Consider the following 22,619-nt stretch of genomic DNA (forward strand, 5'->3'; position numbering starts at 1 on the left):
GCCCAGGAGGCCCGTTCTGACATTTGAAAACACCCTCTCAGTTGTAACTCCTTTTCCTTCACTTTTTCTTTGAAGATTAGGACACTGAGGTGGCTTTTTCTTTTAACTCTGAGCCTCTGATAGAAGTTAAGTGATTGATCTTCCTCCAGCTCTGTACACCTTTAGCTTTAAATGAATAATGAGATAAACGCGTGAAGATGCACAGCGAAGGTTCCTCTACAGCCATAGTGTCATGTTCAACCCGAGAATTCCGTTATTTGTTTAGATTACTTGTTTTAAAGTAGAAAAAGAAAATAGTTTTCTTAAGTTAGATTATGCCTATATTATTAAAAGAAAAAAGGGTTCAGAACCTGTAGTGTCTCAGTGCTTTACTGGCATTGATAAATCACTAGAAGCAAGGAATCTATAATTTTAATAACATTACATTTTTAGGAATAGGAATAGGAATATTCTAACCTATTTCAAAGCTATTTAAATGTTCCCTGGAAGGCTGAATGAGAACAAAGACCAGAACAAAAAGTGAAGATATTTCTTTCCACGCTACAAATTGAGTCATTTTGTAATTGGATCCTGATATGTTTTGTGTTTTGAGGATCAAAAACATACAGGAATTCATTTTGAAATTTCTAGCTAGTTTAGGTTTGTTTCCTTTGCTTTTGCCCCAGAAGCAAAATGCAGAAAAGTTACAGAAGAGACATTGAAATAACAACAACAGCAACAACAAAAACAAAAACCTCTTCCACAGGATAGGAAATTCTGCCAAAAAGACACAAGAACTCAGAATTGAGGAAATGTCAGCCTTCCCTCTTTATAAATTCTGATATCAGCAAGAAGGAATAAATAGAGCCTATCAATGCATTTAAGTTAACCTGCTAGGAGGACTTATACCCAGAAACTAGGGATGCTTATAAAGCTGCGGGCAGGCTGAGGCAGGTCCTGGATGTGCCAGAAAATGAATGTAAAGTTTCAGAGTTAACTACATAGTAATTTGAAACAGTTTAGGTTAGTTTTAAGGCATCCATTTGCGCTTAGGTAGATCTATTTAGTAGACTCTTATTTCAGGGGGTATTTTATTGTTAACTTCCCAGAGTACACAATTGATGTAAAATCGTGGTAAAGCATGTTTTAAGAAAGAATTTGGGTTTTCATAGGAGAATGAACAGTACTCATTTCTTTCAAGCTTGGGCCTGTAAGAAGTGTTTTATAGTATTTGTTAAATAAATGAAAAAGAACTGTGTGCATCAGTCAGTAACTTTGTAAAACAAACTTAGGCATTTTCAAGTGTTTTGGGGTCTACAAAGCATTTGAACTTATTATCTCATTGTGATCCTTACAATGACCATGAGAGAGATAAGGCAGGTGTGATTAGGTCATTTTTGTAGATGAGCGATCTGAGGGTCAAGGAGGCCAAGTGATTTCCCTCCGATCAGGGCCAGCTTAATGGGTAAGTGAGCTGTATAGTCACGTGGGTTCCTGCACTCAGCAATGCTTTGCTGTGGCCCCTTTGAAATCCTTAATGACTAAACAAGATGCCCTGTATTGTCTGAATGCAAAATTACATTTGTTTTCAAATAAACCCAGAATCCAGAATATTAAAACCAGTGGAGTAATATATTGAAAAAAGCATAAAAAGTATTGAAAGGGTATCTTTTAGTAGAGTCTATGAAGATAGGTTGCTAAGAAAGAAGGGCAGATTTGTACAACATGCAGACAGAACTGAAGCACTTGATTCAGTTTACACAAGTGACTTAATCCCTTCAAACCCTAGCTTTTCATTTATGGCAAGAAGATAAATATAAATAGTAATGATTGCTTTATGTAAGTATATTGATTTAGTAAATATATTAGGAGGAAGTATGTTATTTATGACCCGAAATGTCTTACTAAGTAATAGCTGTAAAAAGGGTGATCAACTTTCCATATTTAGATGTAAAGGTGGCAAACTCTGTGGCTGGCTGAATTCGTAATTCCTATGACCCACATGGCTGGGCAGTATCCCTGTGCCAGGCCCAGAAGTTGTCAGATAGTAAGACCGCAAACACGGTTCCTGTTTACTGGGACGAGTAGGTGAGGTTCATTGAGTACTGTTTATGGATCATAAGACTCTTTTAGAGTTGATTGCCTTAACATAACTGTGAATAATAGTTATTTTTTTCCCATATGAACTTTACTACCTACGTAGAAGAGGGAAGAAGACATAAGTTTTTTAAGGGGAGGAACCCCCCAACAAACTGTATAAATACAAACCTCTGCTACCCATCAGAGTCGGTTCAACTCAGACACCGCTGTCTGAGCAGTGTCACTTCTCATTGTAAGATTGACTCTTAAATTGTCATGAAATGTCACTAATGAAACAAATCGTCCAGCATTAATGAAACACATGATACCGTTAACAAAGAGAGAGGTGGCAGTGACCTGGTGGAAACAGATACAAATATCTGAAAGAGTAAATAGGACAATAATGTAAGCAAACCTTTTTAAATCCTAAATGCATTAGAAACAGAATGAATTTATCTATTTTATCACGACAAATTCTGTTGATAGAGTTGGGAAACAGTATTATGTGTAAGTGGATTCTTGACTGAATTTTAATTTTTCTTCTTTTCTAACAATATTCTTCATTCTTTCTTTCCTGCTTTTTTCCCCCTTCTTCCTTTCTTTCTTTCTCTCCTTTCATGTGGGACTTAAGGCATTGTTATGACAGAAATAACAAAGAATAGAGAGGTATTCATTCAATTCCTTTAAATTTTCCGGCCAGTGTTGCAGGTCTACTATATGAGGGGTACCGGCTGGTCACAGGCCTTCATCCTCAAGTCACATTAGGGGGACACATGCACACTGTTAACTATAATGCACAGCAATGCGCAGTAAGTTCTGCTAAGGTAGGGATATAGAGGACGTAGTGATTAATTTATTCACTAAAAAAAATGTTGAGGTTTCGTGTCCTTTCCAGATAGGTAGGCACAAAAGACTGTGTGTCTTAATGCTAAATCCTGAGACATGGAGCAGAGATTTGGGTTCAGTCTTAGCTTTATGTCATATTAATTATGTCTTTTTAAGCAAGACATTAACTTCCCAAACTATATTTCTTTATCAGCTGTAAGTCATAATACCTACCTTGCCTCTTTGGTACACTGTTGTGATTATCGTATCGGCTTAGTCAATTCAATACATGAAATATTTCTTGAATTCCAACTATATATACCAGGCTTTGTGCTGGGTACCAGGGAACACAGATCAATAAGATACTTGCTTAATTCAAGGAGCATGCAGTTCATATCCAAAGTTGCTAACTCTGATGCTTAGTGAGGCCAGGTCTGTATTATAAATGAGGGAAAGGCCATATTATAAACCAGGGGGACTGATGGGTTTCCTGACACCCTGTAGAAAGCATGTCTAATCTCGATGGGGCAGCTTCTGCCCAGCTTCAGCTGGTTGGGTTCTCCAGGAATGCTAGTCCCTTGTATCTAGGCTTGGTTTTCTTAAAATGTGAAATATCCATATTTTTAAGGTGGACATCTAATTACAAAAATGGTCTAAACATTTTGCAGGCAAAGTGTATCTGTGAAGGGTGGAATCCACTTATGAGATGGCCATTTGCAAGCTCTGGTCTAGACAGGCATGCACGCAAATAAACCACAAGGCAAATATTGGGTAGAGAAGTGGACCGCGCTAGCTTCAAATGACTCCAGAATGGAATGAAAAGATGTAGTATGTGTGCTTTGGAAGGTATCCCATTGAGGTGATGATGGTTGTGCTGAGTTAAAGAATGACTAAAATCTGGTTAGCCAGAAGATTGGAGGAGGTGGCTGAAACAAAGACTCTGAATTTGGTTTTGCTAAATACAAAAGGGAGGGCAAGAGGAGGTGAGACCAGAAAAGGACCAGATGCCAAACGACCTCACATGACATGCTGAGAAAAGTGGGTCCTTCTCACTGTCACAGGGATAGTGAGTGTAGCAGACAGACAGGCAGATTTCTATTCTAGAAGGATTGTCCTGGTAGTAGACAGGAGGACTGAGGGGACTGAGACTAGTCGGAGGCCTAGAGCCTCTTTAAGAGACAGTGGCAGTGGGGATGGAAATCATGACGAGACTGGAATTGATCTGTAAACTAGAAAGCCTTCTATTCATGTGTGTGCTATTCATACATGATATTACCATTTTTGATATTAAAATGCACAGGTTTCCACATTTCAACACCTCTGCCGTCAAGATGCCTCCTTCAATCCGTGGGCTGTCATAGTTAAACAAAAGCAGCTTTTCTTTTTCTTTCTTTTTCTTTTTTAGTGATCATAGCATAATAATGCCTCTTAAAATCGATAGTGTCTTTGATACAGTGAAATGGAATAATAATCATGGACTTTAAACCACTAAACTGAATTTTAAAGCAGAGAAATGGAATAGGTTCTAGGAATTGATAATCCCACCTACATCTCTGGAAAGGAGCCTTTAAACATTCATCTGCTTTGATTACCAGCCATTCCTATTTCCTGAATGTTCATTAGGTCAGGGGAGGCAGATGTGTATGCCACAGGATCTGGGCGGTGGTGTAAACGCATAAAGCTGTTAAGGGGACTACGGGTCCTCTAAAAATCATTTGCTACTTAGGTCATATCAACTACTACTAGACACAATTTAAAAATTAATGTTGCCAGATTCAAGAGAAGCTGGAAATCTGAATTTTTTTATGAAACCCCTCAATTTTTATGTGTTGGCAAGACATTCACCTTTTTTTACCCTGTGCAGGTCAAACATCTGTGTGTTAAATAACCTCCCAGCCTTGCCCCTGCTAAGCCGCTTGTTGAAGGAGTGATCGTATTGATATCTAATCCTTACAGTTTCATAATGTTAAATGCTAGATGTTGCTAAATGCCAGTGACAAGACTAAGTCACAGCTGGGAGAGATGGAATCTCTTTCTTGTCTGTAGCGACCATCTGGTACAGCTCCCAGCCACATGAATCCTTTAGAGCAGTCTCAAGGCCTGTGATCTAAAATGGGTTAGTTATTTTGTCCTAAAATATGTCTGTTTGATCATCTATTCAACAGGAAAAAAAAATCTTGGCCACAGTGTTTTGACATAATAAAATTATATCTCGTGCCTCAAAATTCCTTTCTTCTTCAGAAACAATAACAGAAGCTATTGATGTTTAAAAGCTGCCTGGAATGCCAAAGGGAATTTCTTAATTCTGCTCTTATAGATTTATCATTCACTAATCTCCTTTGATCACAAGTTTTGTCAACATTTGTAATGCACTATGAATAAATGCATAAAGAATAAATATATTGTTTTTCTTTTTTGCAACAATGTCTGATTCAACTTGATAAATGGGTAAAAATTAAGACTGTGAGGGAGGAGTTCTGCTCTGGCAATGATAGAGTAAGAGGAACTACACTTACACTTCCGTAAATTACCTGGACATAATGCATGGCACAGTTGTTTTTAGGCACTAAACAGTGGGCTCTCTGGGACTTTGGTTCCTTACTCTCATAATAGTGAGAGTAAGCAGGAGCAACAGAGCTGTCAGAGGAAAGATAGGCATGTACTGTTAGAAGACATTGGATCTCTGGCCAAGCCAACATGGAGAGACTTCACTGAGCACGTCAGATAATTTGCTTGAAATCTCAACAAGGTGACACCTTGGGATATAGGCCACACCCCTAGAGCAAGGACCACGACACTGGACCAAGAACAAAAATCAAATAGATTTGCTCTGACAACAAATAAAACCAAACTGGACAGGATCAAAAAGATTTGTCCACAGTTCAACTGCCTGTCACTGAAAAAGGCAACTCTTCTTAAAAAGAAGATAATATAGGGTCACCTGAATGGTTCAGTTGGTTAAGCATTCAACTCTTGATTTTGGCTCAGGTCATGATCTTTGGGTCATGAGATAGAGCCCCATATTGGGCTCCATGCTTGGCGCAGAATCTGCTTGAGATTCTCTTTTTCCCTCTCCCTCTGCCCCCATTCACGTGCTCTCTCTCTCCCTCTCTCAAATAAATACATAAATAAATCTTAGAAAAAGAAGATAATATAATCCAAACTCTCTGTTTGTGTTATCATTTAAAAATGTCTGTCATGGAATAATAAAAAAAAAACACTAGACATTTAAAGAAGTAGGAATATGGATTTGTAATCAAGAGGGAAAAAGCAATCAATAACACAGACTTTGGAGATGACCCATATGTTGGAATAAGCAGATGAGGAGTATAAAACAACTGTGGTACAAACATTTAGGAACATGAAATAAAATAAGTGTATAATGAGTAAGCATACAGATCATCTTAGCACAGAAATGGAAACTATAAAATAGAGCCTAATGGAAATTTTAGAATTGAAAAGTACATTATATCAAATTAAAAATTCATAGTCTTAAGACTGGATTAGAGGCTACAGAAGAAAGGGTCAATGAACTTGAGGACAAATCAATTGAAATGATCCAGTTTGAAGAATAGAAAAACAATCGGTAAAAAGCAACAGAGCTCTCTAATTTGTGGGAAAATATCAAGAAGGCTACTATACATGCAGTATATGTCCCAGAGGGAAAGGAGAGAAAGAGCTGGGCAAAAAAAAAGTTTAGAGAAACAACAGGTGAACATTTTCCAAATTTGGTAAAGAACATTGCAGATTCAGGAAGCTTACCGAGCAGCAAGCATAATAAATGAAAACAAAACCTAGGCACATAGCCAAAAGCCAGAAACCAAAGGTAAAGATAAAACCTTGAAAGCAACCAAAGTTGACATGATATATACAGAGAACAATGATATGAATTATGGCTAAAACCTCATCAGAAAAAAATGGAAGTTAGAAGATAGTGGAGCCTGGGGCGCCTGAGTGGCTCAGTCGGTTAAGTGTCTGACTCTTGATTTCAGCTCAGGTCCTGATCTCAGAGTCCTGAGATCCGAGCCCTGCACCGGGCTCTGTGCTCAGCGTGGAGTCTGCTTGAGATTCTCTCCCTCCGCCTCTGCCCCTCCCCGCTCTTGCATGTACTCTCTCTCTCCCTCCCTCAAAATAAATAAAATCTTAAAAAAAAAAATAGTGGAACACTTTTAAAGTCCTAAAACAAAACAAAATCTGTCAGCCCAGAATTCTACATCTAGTGAAAAAAAAATTTCTCAAAAATGACAGTAAAATAAAGACACTTTAAAATAAATGAACGCTGTGCAAATCTATTGTCAGCGCACACAAACCACAAATAATGCTGAAGAAAGTTCTTCGGGCTTACTCAAGGAAAATAATGCCAGATGGAAATTCAGATTTTTAGGAAGAAGTGAAGACCATTGGAAATAGGAGAATGTAGGTGTAAAAGACTCCTTTTCATTCTTCTCTTTAATATCTTTTAAAACAGCTAACCATTTGAAGCGAAGTAAAATCACTGTAGAAATAAAATGTATCACAGCAGTAGCCCAAAGGATAGAGAAGGAAGGGAAGGTGGTAAATGGAGTTTTTGTGTTGAGATTTTTATATTTTATAGTATTAAGCAGACTTATGAGCAGACCATAAGTTAAGGATAATTATATACGGGAATCCTGAGAGCAACCATTAAAAAACAAAACAAAACAATGAGGTATACCCTAAAGGCCAAGAGAAGTACAAAATATAATACTGGAAATACTAAAATACTAAATCCAAAAGAAAAAGGGAAGGTATAGAAAAAAATAACAAAGAACAAATGAAACAAATAGCAATATGAATGACTTAAACCCATCCATATAATTAATAACATTTATTATAAATGAACTAACTACTTGGATTAAAAGGCAAAAGCAAAGAATCCAATTTAAAAATGAACAAAGGAACCGAATAGACATCTTTCCAAAGAAGACATCCAGGTGGCTAACAGGTATATGAAAAGATGCTCAACATCACTCATCATCCAGGAAATGCAAATCAAAACCACAATGTGACATCATCTCACACCTGTTACAATTGCTATCATCAGGAAGGTAAAAGATAAGTGTTGGCAAGGATGTGGAGGAAGAGGAACCCTCGTGCACTGTTGGTGGGAATGTAAATTGGTGTAGCAACTGTGGAAAACAGTATGAGTTTCCTTGAAAAGTTAAAAGTAGAATCACCATATGGTCTAGCAATCCCACTTCTAGGTGTATATACACAGGGAACAAAATCAGGATCTTGAAGAGATAATCTGCACTCCCATGTTCACTACGGCATTATTCACAATTGCCAAGATATGGAAATAACCTAAGTGCTCATCAACAGATGAATGGATAAAGAAGATGTTTATTTACTTATTTATTTAGCCATGAGAAAGAAGGACATCCTGCCATTTGCAACAACATAGATGGATCTTATGGGCATTACGTGAAGTGAAATAAGTCAGAGAAAGATACATACTGTATATATCACTGATAAGTGGAATCTAAAAAAGCTCAACTTTTAGAACAGAGTAGAATGGTGGTTGCCAGAGGCTGGAGCATGGGAGAAATGGAGAGATATTGGCCAAAGGGTACAACCTTCCAGTTAGAAGATGAGTGAATTCTGAGGACCTAATGTACTGCATGGTGATTATATTTAACAATATTATATGCTTGAAAGTTGCAAAGAGAGTAAATCTTAAATATTCTCACCACAGAAGAGAAATAGTAATTATGTGAGGTGATGGAAGTGTTAAACTAACCCTAGTGTGGTAATCATTTCACAATAGGTAAGTGTATCAGATCAACACATTGTACACCTTAAAATTACACAATGTTATATGCTAATTATATTTCAATAAACTGGAAAAAATACATATGACCAATAGTATACAAAAACAATAGTACTTATTGCATGTTGATATTATTAAGCTTAAGTGAAGGTACGAAGGTTGGGTTAGATGGAAACATATAGATACAGCAGATACATTATAGTAGATGATGTGGAATAGAAGGGGATGGGTCTGGGAATGGAGGAGAAAGGTGAAAAAAAGAGCCGTAGTTGTCCTCAGAATGTATGGTGGCATGAAATGGTGGACTGGAAATTCAGAGAAAAGAAAAATAAAGTCTTCATAAGGCATGTGGTTAATTGATCCTAATGGCTAACATATGAGGCAGTAAATTTTTAAAGCAAACAAAGGGAAGGACTGATAAGAGTGTTAAGACCCTTTATGTCCACAGTATTTACTGTTACGTTACTTTCTGACTGAGAACAAATTTATAAGGCAACCTGATAATTTGAAGCTGTTTTTTGTTTGCTTTATTGTACTAAAATTCAGCATTTGGATTCCAAAGCTTCTTAAGCTCTTATTTTCTCTTAGGTCAGGGGCTTTGTTAAATTTCTGAAACAAAAGGAGTCATATTTAAGCCAGTCATTGCAGAGTTCCAGGACTAGGAACAAAGTCACAGCTAGGTGCTATCAGGCAACTGAAAGAAATTGTTAACTAGGGGAGCAGGGCTGTGAGAAACTGGAGGCTCACCAAGTAGAGGGTATAACAGTTTATGGTTTGAAGAATTAAGCACTTGCCAGTGTAGATTTTGAAGAAGGGAGTATATCGGTCAGGAATTAGACACAAAAGAGTGGGTATAGAGCAAGCTGAAATCAGGGTGAAACAACAAATGAAACTCTGTCAGGGAGAGTTACAAAAGTCCATATAAGGCCCCACATAGGAAGCTGGGTTATGACCCTGATGACTGAGGTGGAGTGCTTGCCCTTGCCCTCTGCAGGATTCAGCAAGCAGGAAGAGTGAGTGTCGTTATGGATAGACTGAAATTCTGAACCCAACCTTATTAAAACCTTGGGCCTTGAGCACCTCTTAAAATCAGGGCTTTACTGTCATTCCTTGGCCTGAAATTTTTGAGATTTACTTTAGGACTGTAAAATTTAACTGACTTGGAAAACCTCCAGGTCTAATAACAACTTTCTAAATTCTAAAGGTTAGCCGTTCTTCAAGTTGTAGATTGAAAATGCCAAATCAGTAATTAAATCATTTCAGCAGTTTTTCCTGTTCCTTGTTGGTTTAAGGTTTAGATTTGATTTTTGTCTTAGGTGACCAAAGAACATCTTAAAACACTTTTAAGTCTTGAAGAGGACTGAGGAGTTGCAGCTGACAGGGAGGGAGAATGAAACAATGAAAAACTCACTGGAATGGGGCAAAATGTGTGCTGACATTAAACATTTAGAGACTTTGATTTTTTTTCAGGCTCCTGTTCCTGAATATGACTCTACTTTCATCCCCAAGAAGAATCAATTTTGAAGTTATAACCAGTCTTCTTTAACAATTCATCTAATCTAAAAAAAAAAAAAAACAATGAAAAGAATAGGCTTGTTAAACGATAGCAATTCAGTCATGTAGAAGAAATACAGTGACATATAGAGTTGCTCACATTATGTTTCAGCATATGATTGACAGTTCTTATAAATCACAGCCTTGTTCTTAAATCTTTCCATAATGAGCATTAGGAGGATCTTTCCTGCAAGCACATACACATATTGAAAATAAAAAAATTTAAAAATTGGGTGCAAAAACAAAAAAGAAATAAATGCATTGAAATGTTTAAAAATGATTAATATTTTGACATAACTCTATCCTTAACCAGGCACCTTCAATGTTAGAGAAAGATAACAAGATTCTTTGGTTCCATTTCAAGACCCTTCCCATTTAAAAAACAACAACAACAACAATGAAACTCTTTCATAACTTATGAGGCTTAATACACTTAGCAGAGACAATTTTCCATGGCTGTGAAGCATATCATTACAGAGACACATCTGGAGGCAGACAACAGAGTAGTCAACAGTCCCTCCAAACTTCTATGTTTTAAGAGATTCTATATCTGAATACTCTTGCATTTCCAAAGAGCGAGTTGTAAGTTTGCTGGCAAGGGAAGCCAAGCTCTGTTGCTTCAACTCCCAAATCACAAATGTCCCACTAAGTCCTCCCCCAGAAATCCAATCACTGATGTTTAGCCTTCTTACTGGGAGAATGCCCGTGATTATAAATTGTCTTAACATCATGCATTTCATCCTAATTCCCTAAAACATTAATGTGAATCCAGTTGATAGTTGTTCCTTAAATGCTGGATATGAGGAGCATGTAAAGATGAATTACAGGATAAAAAGCCCCCTTTTCTGCACTAAGTACTCCTAAATTAGTAGCAAGGGACTCCATACTTGAAGTGTTCTCAGACAAATACGTAAATATTGTATTTGGAGCTTTTCCCTACATCCCTAAGTTTGACGCACCCCTGGATACCAATATCAAGTGCTTAACAGCTTTACAGGGGCAGTAATGTGTGTGTGTATGGTATATAATAATAATAATAATATATAGTGTGTGTCTGTATAATAGCAAATACAGAGCTTTATGATTATCATGTACACATAATGTACATAATTTTATGTAATGTACATGATTTTATGGCACATTATAGGTTTGAATACTTTCTCATCTTTACCTGCAATGAAACATGGTAGTCTACATTTTCAACTTTTTGTCTTTACTTTTTTTCTTAATAACCAACCATATTAGACAAGGCTAGAGCTAAAAAATATTTTTTTTCCAAAATTTCTGTTAAAGGGGCTCCTGACTGGCTCAGTCGGTGGAGCGTGCAACTCTTGATCTCAAGGTTGTGACTTTGAGACCCACATTGGGTGTGGAGATTACTTAAAAATAGTCTTTAGGGGTGGCTGGGTGGCTCAGTCTATTAAGCCTTTGACTCTTGATTTCGCCTGAGGTCCTGATTTCAGGATCATGAGATCAAGTCCAAGTGGGGCTCTGTGATCAGTGGGGAGTCTGCTGGAGATTCTTTCGCTCCTTCTCTTTCCCCCACCCCCCACTCATGCTCAGGCATTCTCTGTCTCTCAAAAAAATAATAAATAACCTTTTCTAAAAATTCTGTTAAAGAACACCAATGTGAAAGTGGAAATCAAGCTCAGACTCCAAAAGGATATTGACTTTCTTTCTTAACAAAATCATAGCAGAAAAAATTCTAACTAGAATAATTTATTTCTTGGCCTTTTTTGTTAAAGAATATATTGTAAATGAATAGATGTAAGTGAAGCTTATTTTTTTCCAGTTGAATAACTCCATGAATATAATATCCTCCACTATAATCTCCTTGCTTTCTTTATATCTCAGGAAATTTCATGGTGATTCTCTCTGTATATAATCTATTTTGAAATGTGGATATAGCATTATAACAAATGTTCTTTGTGTATTAAAAATTTACCATTAATGTGTAAAATAATTTTTATTTTTATATAAACATACTGAACATGGTTTCTTTTTTTAGTTTTAAAAATACACTTTTATTTTTATTTTTTATTTTTTCATTGTTATGTTCATCACCATACATTACATCATTAGTTTTTGATATAGTGTTCCATGATTCATTGTTTACATATAACACCCAGTGCTCCATGCAGTACGTGCCCTCTGAACATGGTTTCTTTAAGCTAATCATTTAATTTCAGCACAGAAAATTGGTTATATTTTAGAGAAATTACTGAAATGTTATTTTCATGTAAATTTATTTCGGCTGTTTTGTTCGTTTTTTTTTTTGCTTTGTAATCAGTATATTAAGGAGACATTCATACATTTCACTTGCTTAATGCTGATACCCAGATTTAAGCTTGTGAACATGATTTTTAAACATACAATTAAAGCTATTCATCATAATTTGCTATACTATCAACATTAAATTACAGTTACTTCAGAGCATAAGTTAAATTGTTTAAAGTAACCCCGTAACACACCTAAAAAACACCTTCCTATCTCATACATGCAAATTAACTTCTCCACGTAAATGTCTCTTCACTCTAAAGTACCCTGCTCCCAAAGTCACTACTCTGAAGCTTAAAAGAAAAGTGTAACCAGGACTGATATATATATATATATATTTTTTTTTTAAAGATGGCACAGCAGAAGGGATTGCAGTTCTACAAGTGCAAGCCCTCAAGCAGCAGCATATGATAAACCCCTTCTTTAGAGAGGTATCCTTTCTATCAGTGATACCACAGGACAAATTACATAGCATGCCATCTTCAAGTAACAGCTGAGGCAATAAATGCAGAGGCATCACAATGAATCCCACTTAACTATAGACCAAAACACTTCTCTACAAATTCTTTGTCTGATTGCCAATTAAATACAAATTTTAACTTCATAGATTAACAACTAAGGGTCATACACTGAAGCCAATACAAACACCTAGCATTTCAGTCTGAGCTGTTTCATATACATAGAGCTGAAATTAATTACAAGGCATGGCCTAACAAATGCTAGGGGAGATTTTTTTTTTTGGAAGTAGTTTTTACAAGTATTAACTTTATCTTGCACACTGAAGTCATCATATATACAGGACAAAGTCAGAGCTTTTATACTTGAGTTTATTCTTCATTTAACTTTTAAAACACTACTATAGTTGAATATTAACACAAAAACAATAGCAAGTAGTGAGCTATGATTATAGTCCTTCACTCATTCACTACTGCATATAAAATGCCAGCAATGTTACTCACTGGTCCTATTAAGAGGTCTGACACTGAACACCACCCCTGGGATGATGTTCATCATCCACATAGGCTTCTCCATTGTAATGGCGCCATCTTTCCTGATTTGGATCAAAGTCCACCAGTTCTTCCTGGTCCATTTCACCAGTCCCTTCTACTTCCTTCTTCTCAGGTAGGAGTTCTTCCAGCAAAGAGAGTTTATCAGGAGAGAAAGCCATTCTCAGGAAAGTTTACCTTAAATTCGGTGATTAGGCAACCCTTCTCATATGGTCTACGATAAATTGACATGCCTTCATTTAGCACACACTTGATATCTCCACGTTTGACAATTTGACCTGGCTGAGAGGTGATGACGAATGGTTCAGCTGTCAAGAGTAGATACTGGCTTTTGAAAGCCACACAGTGCTTTAACCAGCTGTATGTCCATACACATGAAAAGGTCTTCTTGCCGAGTAAAAACAGCGTGGTCCTTCTGATCTAAAACAATGGACTGGTTCCAGTCCTGGTTCTTGGTCTCCTTCACCATGGAATGTTATCTTCTGGCCATCCTTCATGCCTTTGTCAATATGAACTTCTAGAATCTTCTTCTCTCGAACTATCTTCCTCCCATTGCAGCTTTTACATCTATCTTTGGGACTGATCTGTTCCCCATGGCCCTGGCACTCCATGCACACAGACTGAATTTGCTGAACCATTCCCCTGGCACTCCATGCACACAGATTGAATTTGCTGAATCATTCCAGGTCCTATCTGATGTATTTTTATTTGCATTCCAGTACCTCGGCAAGTGGGACAACATTCGACTGCTCCTTTCTTACCACCTCAGCCTTCACATTTATCGCAGATCACGTTCTTTTGCAGAGCTAGTTTTCTTGTTGCACTATTAAATAAATCTTCTAAGGTTACTGAGAGCTGATGCACATTTTTACCTCTCCTTTCTCTCTGCATCCTTCCTTCTCCTCCAAAAAACATATCAAAGATGTCCATGGGGGAGCCAAAACCACCACCAGCTCCACCTTCTTTAATTGCCTGTTCTCCTCCTTTGTCATATAATTCCCTTTTCTTTGCATCAGAGAGTACTTCCTAAGCTTGAGAAATCTGTTTAAACTTATCTCCTTCGTTTGGATTCTTATCAGGATGGTACTTCAAGGCCAGTTTCCTGTAGGCCTTTTTCAATTCCTCTTGGGTGGCATTGGGTTTGACCCCCAAAACATCATAGTAAGTGGTTTCTTTTACCATTTTCTACAGCCAGTGAGAGGGCCAAGGCCGGTGTGGGAGAGCGGGAAGAAGCGCGTTGCTGGACGCAGCTCAGGCAGCTGCTGCTCCTCCACGTCTCACCGAGCATTCTGGAAAGTTCCCTGTTCTGTTCTTTTAACTTAATCTTTTCATCCTCTAAAAAGTTATTCCTAAAATTGTAACTATGTGAGGTGATGGATGTGTTAACTAATCTTACTGTAGTAATTATTTTGCAATATGTACATATATCAAATCTTTACATTGTATGCCTTAAATTTATACAATGTTACATGTCATTTATAACTCAATAAAAGTGGAAAAAATTAAAAGATCTGTTCATATTAACAAGTCCATTACTTAGCAAAATAAAATTGGATTCTCTTAATGGATTCCTCAAATACAAAAATATAAAAAAATTTTTTTAAAAATTAAAGTTATTTCTAGCATAACGTTATCCTGAGGTTGATCAGTTAAGAATGTATTTTGGGGTGTGTGTGTGTGTGTGTGTGTGTTTAAGATTTTATCTATTTATTTGCTAGAGAAAGAGAGAGAGCACAAGTAGGCAGAGCAGCAGGCAGAGGGAGAGGAGGAGTAGGCTCCTGGCTGAGCAGAGAGCCTGATGCAGGGCTCGATCCCAGGACCCCGGGATCATGACCTGAGCCGAAGGCAGACGCTTAACTGGCTGAGCCACCCAGCCATTCCAAGAATGTATTTTGTTAAAAATTTTTGGAAGGCTTTTGCTAAGACAATTATGTATATCCTGAAATTTTTGATAGGTAATTTAATGTGATAAGGAAATTAAGGAATAGAGGATATTTAATGTATTTCTTTTACATTAATTTTTGAGTATATTAATTTTTCAATTGTTATAAAAGTGGAAATTAGATCTTTAGTTTTCTTCAGTGTTTGCAAATCCCTTGTATTTCTTTTCTTCTGTTCCTTTTTTTATTTTTTAAATGTCATCAGTTATCATTAAATAAAAATACACTAAGTTGAATGTTACAGGCTACATTTTGGTAATTTTTTTTAATCCTACCTTTGAACAATATGGTTTTCTTGGGAAGGTTTTTCACTGTATTTTTATCAAGGTATAATTACATAGAGCAAATTTTATTATATATTTCTACCTATTTTAACAAATGTATATTATTGTGTAAACACCACCACAAGCAAAATGTACAAGTTTCGTCATGCCAAAAAATTCTCCCATACTCATTTGTATTCAATCCCTCCCTCATCCCTAAGCACTGATCTATTTTCTGTCCCTATAATCTTGTATTTGCAAGAATATTCTAAAAATGGAGTAACACAGTCTTTTGAACTTGGGATATTAGAGAACCATCCAAGTTGTTGTGTGTACCCTAGTTCATTCCTTTTTATTTCTGGGTAGTGTTCCCCTATATGGATGTGTCACAGATTGTTAATTCATTTCTCAGTTGAGGGATGTTGGAGTTGTTTGCAGTGTTTGATGATTACTAAGAAACTGCTGTAAAGATTTGTTTTTCAAGTTTGTGAGTGAACATAGCTTTCTTTCTTTTTTTTTTTTATTATGTTCTGTTAGCCAGCATATAGTACATCAGTAGTTTTTGATGTAGTGTTCAACAATTCATTAGTTGATTATAACACCCGGTGCTCATCACAAGACATACCCTCCTTAATACCCATCACCCGGTTACCCCATCCCCCCACCCACTCCCTTCTATAGCCCTCAGTTTGGTTCCTGGAGCCCAGAGTCTCTCATTGTTTCTCTCCCTCTCTGATTTCTCCCCATTCAGTTTTCCCTCCCTTCCCCTGTGGTCCTCCGTGCTATTCCGTATGTTCCATATATGAGTGAAACCGTAAGATAATTGTCTTTCTCTGCTTGACTTATTTCACTTAGCATAAACCCCCCCAGTTCCATCCATGTCCATGCAAATGGTGGGTATTCATTCTTTCGGATGGCTGAGTAATATTCCATTGTATATATGGACCACATCTTCTTTATCCATTCATCTGTTGAAGGGCATCTCAGCTCCTTCCACAGTTTGACTATTGTGGACATTGCCGCTATCAACATTGGGGTGCATGTGCCCCTTCTTTTCGCTACTTCTGTATCTTTGGGGTAAATACCTAGTAGTGCAATTGCTGGGTCATGAACATAGCCCATGCCTTAGGCAAATACCTAAGAGTGAGATCGATTGATTGTATGCTATTCTTTTTTTTTTCCAGATATAATAATACATTGTTTTCTACCTTTAAATATTTTACAGTTCTTTTTTTAAAATTTTTTAATTGTTATGTTAATCACCATACATTACATCATTAGTTTTGGATTTAGTGTTCCATGATTCATTGTTTGTGCATAATACCAAGTGCTCCATGCAGAATGTGCCCTCTTTAATACCCATCACCAGGCTAACCCATCCCCCCACCCCCTCCCCTCTAGAACCCTCAGTTTGAAATTCAGAGTCCATAGTCTCTCATGGTTCATACCCCCTCCGATTTCCCCCCCTTCATTCTTCCCCTCCTGCTATTTTCTTCTTCTTTTTTTATTTCTTAACATATATTGCATTATTTGTTTCAGAGGTACAGATCTGTGATTCAACAGTCTTGCACAATTCACAGCACTCGCCATAGCACATACCCTCCCCAATGTCTATCGCCCAGCCACCCCATCCCTCCTACCCCTCCACCACTGCAGCAACCCTCAGTTTGTTTCCTGAGATTAAGAATTCCTCATATCAGTGAGGTCATATGAAACATGTCTTTCTCTGATTGACTTATTTCACTCAGCATAACACCCTCCGGTTCCATCCACGTCGTTGCAAATGGCAAGATCTCATTCCTTTTGATGGCTGCATAATATTCCATTGTGTATATATACCACCTCTTCTTTATCCATTCATCTGTCGATGGACATCTTGGTTCTTTTCACAGTTTGGCTATTGTGGACATTGCTGCTATAAACATCGGGGTGCACGTACCCCTTCGGATCCCTACATTTGTATCTTTGGGGTAAATACCCAGTAGTGCAATTGCTGGATCGTATGGTAGCTCTATTTTCAACTGTTTGAGGGACTTCCATACTGTTTTCCAGAATGGTTGCACCAGCTTGCGTTCCCACCAACAGTGTAGGAGGGTTCCCCTTTCTCCGCATCCCCACCAACATCTGTCGTTTCCTGACTTGTTAATTTTAGCCATTCTGATTGGTGTGAGGTGGTATCTCATTGAGGTTTTGATTTGGATTTCCCTGATGCCCAGCGATGTTGAGCACTTTTTCGTGTGTCTGTTGGCCATTTGGATGTCTTCTCTGGAAAAATGTCTGTTCGTGTCTTCTGCCCATTTCTTGATTGGATTATTTGTTCTTTGGGTGTTGAGTTTGATAAGTTCTTTATAGATTTTGGATACTAGCCATTTATCTGATATGTCATTTGCAAATATTTTCTCCCATTCTGTCGGTTGTCTTTTGGTTTTGTGAACTGTTTCCTTTGCTGTGCAAAAGCTTTTTATCTTGATGAAATCCCAATAGTTCATTTTTGCCCTTGCTTCCCTCGCCTTTGGCGATGTTTCTAGGAAGAAGTTGCTGTGGCTGAGGTCGAAGAGGTTGCTGCCTGTGTTCTCCTTTAGGATTTTGATGGACTCCTGTCTCGCATTTAGGTCTTTCAACCATTTGTAGTCTATTTTTGTGTGTGGTGTAAGGAAATGGTCCAGTTTCATTCTTCTGCATGTGGCTGTCCAATTTTCCCAACACCATTTGTTGAAGAGACTGTCTTTTTTCCACTGGACATTCTTTGCTGCTTTGTCGAAGATGAGTTGACCATAGAGTTGAGGGTCCATTTCTGGGCTCTCTATTCTGTTCCATTGATCTATGTGTCTGTTTTTGTGCCAGTATTTTTTTTTTTTTTTTTTTTTTTTTTTTTTTTTTTTTTTTTTTTTTTGCTTTTCTTTTTTAACACTCCTCTGGCTATTCAGGGTCTCTTCTGGTTCCATACAAATTTTAGGATTATTTGTTCCATTTCTTTGAAAAAAGTGGATGGTATTTTGATGGGGATGGCATTGAATGTGTAGATTGCTCTAGGTAGCATTGACATCTTCACAATGTTTGTTCTTCCAATCCATGAGCATGGAACGTTTTTCCATTTCTTTGTGTCTTCTTCAATTTCTTTCATGAGTATTTTATAGTTTTCTGAGTACAGATCCTTTGCCTCTTTGGTTAGATTTATTCCTAGGTATCTTATGGTTTTGGGTGCAATTGTAAATGGGATCGACTCCTTGATTTGTCTCTCTTCTGTCTTGTTGTTGGTGTATAGGAATGCCACTGATTTCTGTGCATTGATTTTATATCCTGCCACTTTACTGAATTCCTGTATGAGTTCTAGCAGTTTTGGAGTGGCATCTTTTGGGTTTTCCACATACAGTATCATATCATCTGCAAAGAGTGAGAGTTTGACTTCCTCTTTGCCGATGTGGATGCCTTTGATTTCTTTTTGTTGTCTGATTGTTGTGGCTAGGACTTCTAATACTATGTTGAATAGCAGTAGTGATAGTGGACATCGCTGCCGCGTTCCTGACCTTAGGGGGAAAGCTCTCAGCTTTTCCCCATTGAGAATGATATTGGCTGTAGGTTTTTCATAGATGGCTTTTATGGTATTGAGGTATGTACCCTCTATCCCTATACTCTGAAGAGTTTTGATCAAGAAAGGATGTTGTGCTTTGTCAAATGCTTTTTCTGCATCTATTGAGAGGATCATATGATTCTTGTTCTTTCATTTGTTAATGTATTGTATCACGTTGATTGATTTGCAGATGTTGAACCAACCTTGTAGCCCAGGGATAAATCCCACTTGGTCATGGTGAATAATCCTTTTAATGTACCATTGGATCCTATTGGCTAGTATTTTGGTGAGAATTTTTGCATCCATGTTCATCAAGGATATTGGTCTGTAATTCTCCTTTTTGATGGGGTCTTTGTCTGGCTTTGGGATCAAGGTAATGGTGGCCTCATAAAATGAGTTTGGAAGTTTTCCTTCATTTCTATTTTTTGGAACAGTTTCAGGAGAATAGGTATTAATTCTTCTTTAAACGTTTGGTAGAATTCCCCTGGGAAGCCATCTGGCCCTGGGCTTTTGTTTGTTGGGAGATTTTTGATGACTGCTTCAATATCCTTAGTGGTTATAGGTCTGTTTATGTTTTCTATTTCTTTCTGGTTCAATTTTGGTAGTTGATGCATCTCTAGGAATGCACCCATTCCTTCCAGGTTATCTAATTTGCTGGCATAGAGTTGCTCATAATATGTTCTTATAATTGTTTGTATTTCTTTGGTGTTGGTTGTGAACTCTCCTCTTTCATTCATGATTTTGTTGATTTGGGTCATTTCTCTTTTCTTTTTGATAAGTCTGGCCAGGGGTTTATCAATCTTGTTAATTCTTTCAAAGAACCAGCTCCTAATTTTGTTGATCTGTTCTACTGTTCTTTTGGTTTCTAGTTCATTGATTTCTGCTCTGATCTTTATGATTTCTCTTCTCCTGCTGGGTTTAGGCTTTATTTGCTGTTCTTTCTCCAGCTCCTTTAGGTGTAGGGTTAGGTTGTGTATTTGAGACCTTTCTTGTTTCTTGAGAAAGGCTTGTATTGGTATATACTTTCCTCTCAGGACTGCCTTTGCTGTATCCCAAAGATTTTGAACAGTTGTGTTTTCATTTTCATTGGTTTCCATGAATTTTTTTAATTCTTCTTTAATTTCCTGGTTGACCCATTCATTCTTTAGTAGGATGCTCTTTAGCCTCCATGTATTTGAGTTCTTTCCAACTTTCCTCTTGTGATTGAGTTCTAGTTTCAAAGCATTGTGGTCTGAAAATATGCAGGGAATAATCCCAATCTTTTGGTAGTGGTTGAGACCTGATTTGTGACCTAGGATGTGATCTATTCTGGAGAATGTTCCATGGGCACTAGAGAAGAATGTGTATTCCGTTGCTTTGGGATGGAATGTTCTGAATGTGTCTGTGAAGTCCATTTGGTCCAGTGTGTCATTTAAAGTCTTTATTTCCTTGTTGATCTTTTGCTTAGATGATCTGTCCATTTCAGTCAGGGGGGTGTTAAAGTCCCCGACTATTATTGTATTTTTGTGTATGTGTTTCTTTGCTTTTGTTATTAATTGCCTTATATAATTGGCTGCTCCCATGTTAGGGGCATAGATATTTACAATTGTTAGATCTTCTTGTTGGATAGACCCTTTAAGTAGGATATACTGTCCTTCCTCATCTCTTATTACAGTCTTTGTTTTAAAATCTAATTTGTCTGATATAAGGATTGCCACCCCAGCTTTCTTTTGGTGTCCATTAGCAGGGTAAATGGCTTTCCACCCCCTCACTTTCAATGTGGGGGTGTCTTTGGGTCTAAAATGAGTCTCTTGCAGACAGCATATTGATGGGTCTTGTTTTTTAATCCATTCTGATAGCCTGTGTCTTTTGATTAGGGCATGTAGCCCATTTCCGTTCAGGGTAAATATTGAAAGATATGAATTTAGTGCCATTGTATTGCCTGTAAGGTGACTGTTACTGTATATTGTCTGTGTTCCTTTCTGGTCTGTGCTGATTTTAGTCTCTCTCTTTGCTTAGAGGACCCCTTTCAATATTTCTTGGAGGGCTGGTTTCATGTTTGCAAATTCCTTTAGTTTTTGTTTGTCCTGGAAGCTTTTTATCTCTCCTTCAGTTTTCAATGACAGCCTAACTGGATATAGTATTTTTGGCTGCATATTTTTCTCGTTTAGTGCTCTGAAGATATCATGCCAATCCTTTCTGGCCTTCCAGGTCTCTGTGGATAGGTCTGTTGCCAATCTAATGTTTCTACCATTATAGGTTACTTATGTCTTCTCCTGAGCTGCTTTCAAGATTTTCTCTTTGTCTCTGAGACTCGTAAGTTTTACTATAAGATATCGGGGTGTTGACCTATTTTTACTGATTTTGAGAGGGGTTCTCTGTGCCTCCTGGATTTTGATGCCTGTTTCCTTCCCCACATTAGGGAAGTTCTCTGCTATAATTTGTGCCAATATACCTTCTGCCCCTCTCTCTCTTTCTTCTTCTTCTGGGGTCCCAATTATTCTAATGTTGTTTCGTCTTATGGTATCGCTTATCTCTTGAATTCTGCCCTCGTGGTCCAGTAGTTGTTTATCTCTCTTTTTCTCAGCTTCTTTATTTTCCATCATTTGGTCTTCTATATCACTGATTCTCTCTTCTGCCTCATTTATCGTAGCAGTTAGTGCCCCCATTTTTGATTGCACCTCATTAATAGCCTTTTTGATTTCGATTTGGTTAGATTTTAGTTCTTTTATTTCTCCAGGAAGGGTTTCTCTAATAACTTCCATGCTTTTTTCAAGCCCAGCTAATATCTTTAAAATCATGATTCTGAACTATAGGTCTGACTTCGTACTAATGTCCATATTGAGTAGGTCCCTGGCAGACAGTACTACCTCTTGTTCTTTTTGCTGAGGTGATTTTTTTTCATCTTGTCATTTTGTCCAGAGGAGAATAGATGAATGAGAGAACAAAATGTTAACAGGTTAACAATGTCCCCAGCAAATATACTCTAAACAAATCAGAAAAGACCTGAAACCAGGGGAAAAGAAAGGGAAAGAAAGAAAAAAGAAAGAGAGAAAAAAAAGAAAAAGGAAAAGATAAAAACAAACAAAAACAGAACAAAACAAAACAGAAAAACAATATGATCAAATATGATCAGGATAGTGCAAAGATCAGTGCCACACCCTAGATTTTGGGTGTATTTTGGTCTGTTAGAAGAAAAGTGCCTCCTAAAATTTTAAAGAAAGAAAGACTTATATATGTACAAAATAAGGGTTGATACAATGAAGAGATGGAAGATGACTGTAAAGATGAAAATTATAAAAGATTTTATAAAAGGAATTTATAAGATGTTTGAGAAAAGAAAGAAGATTTTTTTTT

General features: G+C 37.3%; 1 protein-coding gene and 1 pseudogene across 6 annotated transcripts in view; one reads left to right on the top strand and one right to left on the bottom strand.

Moving 5' to 3' along the window:
* Window positions 1-22,619, top strand: part of CAMK4 (calcium/calmodulin dependent protein kinase IV) — a 325,141-nt gene that overhangs the window by 170,317 nt on the left and 132,205 nt on the right. The window lies entirely within an intron of this gene.
* On the bottom strand, window positions 13,470-14,696 carry LOC141371380 (dnaJ homolog subfamily A member 1-like; annotated as a pseudogene).

The sequence above is a fragment of the Callorhinus ursinus genome, unplaced genomic scaffold, assembly GCF_003265705.2.
Source record: "Callorhinus ursinus isolate GAN/ISIS: 27379988/994484 unplaced genomic scaffold, GSC_fseal_2.0 scaffold3, whole genome shotgun sequence".
NCBI classification, from domain to species: Eukaryota; Metazoa; Chordata; class Mammalia; order Carnivora; family Otariidae; genus Callorhinus; species Callorhinus ursinus.